A 4015-nucleotide genomic window follows, 5' to 3' on the forward strand; every position below is an offset into this window, starting at 1 on the left:
TCCCCTCCAGAGGTAGCTCATTGGGCAAACCAGCTCTTTCCAACACTAGATGAGTCACCTAAAAAGAAGAATGCCAAAATTCTTCATCTTTGACTCCAACAAACGAATCCTCCTAAGTGAAAATAAAAACCCCTGACTTTCTGTTACTAATGCAAAGAGCCAGGCTATTGGAAAAGAGATTGCTACAAATTTAAGCATTTTAGGTGACTTCAGCCTTATAATCAGGCCTTCCAATGTTCTTCCAACTCTCAGTGTTGGGGGGGTCCTAGGAAGCAACAGAGCTCTTCCCAATTATCCCTCTTAACCAACATTTCTTCAAATTGACTATGATTCTCTTCTGGTCCAAACATACACCAGAGCCACACTCTCAGTGCTCAATGCCACTACCAAAAGGAGCCCCTGCTGATACAAGTTAAAGCCGCTCAGATAGTGAGACTCTCCAAAGAAATTCAAGTGGTTTCTTGGCATGGACAGATTCCTTTTTCTTTAGCCCCTCTGATAAATGCACACCCTTTTCTCCTTGGTTTCTCTGCTGTTATCCATTTATTAGGCTGAGACACCTTAAAGAAGTATCATGCTGGAATTTCTTCCTCCCAAAATGGGGAAATAAGTCTAGAGTTTGACATTAATCACCAAAGTAATGAATTTTGAATGAATTAAGTGAAACTTTGACTTTTTTTTAATAAACACTCATCATTTATCCCTATCAAATCCATTCTCATCTCCCTCATGAACAAAATCTTCAGCTGATACTATTGCTATTTAGTTGTTGAGTCCTGTCCTACTCTTTTGGAATCCCACAGTCTGCAGCCCTCCAGGCTTCTCTGACCATGGGATTTCCCAGACAAGAAGACGAGTGGGCTGCCATTTCCTTCTCCAGGGGATCTTCCGTCCCAAGGATCGGTTTGGGTAAACACAGTGTATCTCCCATCAAGATTCATATAGATCCCACAAAACTTCTTCCCAGAATTAATTGATACATTTTAACTAAAGGGCTTCCCTTCCCATTACTGTCTGATGGTTCAGACAGTAAAGAATCCTCCTGAGATGTGGGAAACCTGGGTTTGATCCCTGGGTTGGGAAGATACCCTGGAGGAGGGCATGGCAACCCACCCAGTATTCTTGGCTGTAGAATTCCCTGGACAGAAGAGCCTGGCAGGCTACAGTCCATGGGGTCACAAAGTGTTGAACACGACTGAGTGACTAAGCACATAAGTAAAGAAAAGGCTTAGCAGGTGGCTCAGTGGTAAAGAATCCGCCTGCTAATACAGGAGATGCGGATTCAATCTCTGGGTTGGAAAGATCCCCTGGAGCAGAAAGTGGTAACCCACTACAGTATTCTTGCCTGGAAAATCCCATGGACAGAGGATCCTGGCAGGCTACAGTCCACGGGGTTGCAAAGAGTCAGACATGACTCAGCAACTGAGCAGGAGCATGAGCATAAGTAAAGAAGGCTTTTGAAGAATGAAGCCCATAATACAATAAGCCCATAACAGAAGACGACAAAGTTCCCAGACTCGTCATCCCTAATACAGCCCTTGTAACCCTCCCAGTTTACCAGTGAGAACAAGTGGAAGTTTGTCCAGGACCTCTAGGCAATAAACAGCATTGTTATGCCTTGAAACTATTGTTTCTCACCTTCATATATACTAAAATCCTTTCCCATGCCCATTGGTTGCAAATTATTTACTGTAAATGATTTATGCAGTACATTCTTTAGAATTCCAGTTGATGAAGTTAACCAATATCTTTTTGCCTTCACTTGGGAAGAGAAACAATTCTCCTGGACAGTAACACCTCAGGGTTTTACTAAGAGTCCTTTCTATTTCTCACAAATCCTGAAGGTTGAAGGGAATGATAAAAAGTTCCCCAGGGGTCCTATTTTGTTGCAAGATGTGGATGATTTGCTACTTTGTTTTCCACCTCAAACCTCCTCACAGGAGCCAGCATCTCCTTGCTAAAACTTTCAGCCTTAAAAATAAAAATCACAGTTTGCCCAAGTCCAGATTTGATATTAGGGCATCTGACAGCAGAGCAAGAACTAATACCTAGATAGATCCAGACAGAGTTCATGATGTCTTCAGCTTCCCAAAATCTAAAACTAAGCACCAACAGCAAGGTTTTCTTGAGCTAACTGCTAATTGCCAAACCTGAACTCCAAATTTATATCTTATGCCTAAACCTCTATACATTTTACTAAACAATAACACCCAATCCAGTTTTATGAGAAAAATCAAACAACAAGGCTTTCAAGACCTGAAAGGAGAGTTTGATAAGGAATCAGACATCAAACTGCCAACATATGTTGGATCCTAGAAAAAGCAAGAGAATTCCAGAAAAACATCTGCTTCTGCTTTATTGACTATGATAAAGCATTTAACTGTGTGGAACACAACAAACAGTGGAAAATTCTTAAAGAGTTGGAAATGCTAGACCACTTCACTGGCCTGAGAAACCTGTGTGCAGTTCAAGAAGCAACGGTTAGAACCAGAAATGAAACAGTGAACTGGCTCAGAACTAGGAAAGGAGTACATTAAGGCTGTTTATTGTCACTCTGCTTATTTAACTTATACGCAGAGTATATCATGAGAAATGCCAAGCTGGGTGAATCACAAGTTGGACTCAAGATTGCCAGGAGAAATATCAACAACCTCAGATATGCAGATGATCCCACGCTAAATGGCAGAAAGCAAAGAGGATCTAAAGAGCTTCTTAATGAATGTGAAAGAAGAGAGCAAGAAAGCTGGCTTAAAACCCAACATTCAAAAACTAAAATCATGGCCAATTGATGTAAAGAACTGACTCATTGGAAAAGACCCTGATGATGAGAAAGACTGACGGCAAGAGGAGAAGGGGGCAACAGAGGATGAGATGGTTGGATGACATCCTTGACTCAATGGACCTGAGTTTTAGCAAACTCTGAGAGATCGCAAAGGACAGGGAATCCTGGATGCTGCAGTCCTTGGGGTTGCAAAGAGTTGGACAGGACTGAATGACTTAACAACCACTTGCCCTTGGGCATCCCAATTATCAGATTTCCTTTTTCCTTTTTGTAATATGAAAAGGAAGGGAATAAACTTGGGGTACTCATTCAAAAGCACAGGGACCACTGTTGACCCACTGGATATTAGAGCTCCTCCTTGGCTTAGACCCTTTAGTTCCTCTGCCCTTTTGGTTAACATCACCAACCAAAACTGCCCTTTTGGTTAATGAAAATCATGGGGCTACCAAGAGGCTTCCCTTGTAGCTCAGTAGGTAAAGAATCAGCCTGCAATGCAGGAGACCCAGGTTTGATCCCCGGGTTGGGAAGATCCCCTGGAGAAGGAAATGGCAGCCCACTCCAGTATTCTTGCCTGGAAATTCCCATGGACAGAGAAGTCTGGTAGGCTACTGTGCCATGGGGTTGCAAGAGTTGGACATGACTTAGCTACTTACAAGACCAAGAAAATCATTATTGCATCTCCTTTAACCACTTTTGTACCCCACGCACTAGAAGCTCTCCTGAGTTCTTATCACACTCAACGTTTCTCAGTCAGCAACCTTACCTCTCTGAAGTCTTTTTGTTAACTGCCTCTCACATAACTCTTGTACACTGTAAAATTTTTAACCCCACTATTCTTCTCTCCTCCATCACCAGTGAAGTCCTTTGTGACTGACTGAAAGTGATAGACCACCTCCTGACTCCTTGTGACGATCTATGGGAAGTTCTTCAGGATGACTTTGACTTCTTATGGTTCAATAATGGTTCTTATTTAAAAGGTGACAACCGCAAATATTGTGCTGGCTATTTAACTGTAACTTCTTTTGATGTTGAGGCAGCATCTTTACCTATGGCTACTACCACCCAAGAGGATGAAATATATGCTTTTACATGGACTGGTACTTTGTGTGTGTGTTAGTTGCTTAGTCATGTCTGATTCTTTGCAACCCCATGGACTGTAGCTCACCAGGCCCCCCTGTCCACAGAATTCTCCAGGCAAGAACACTGGAGTGGGTTCTCATTTCCTTCTCCAAA

The sequence above is a fragment of the Muntiacus reevesi genome, chromosome 1, assembly GCF_963930625.1.
Source record: "Muntiacus reevesi chromosome 1, mMunRee1.1, whole genome shotgun sequence".
Taxonomy (NCBI): domain Eukaryota; kingdom Metazoa; phylum Chordata; class Mammalia; order Artiodactyla; family Cervidae; genus Muntiacus; species Muntiacus reevesi.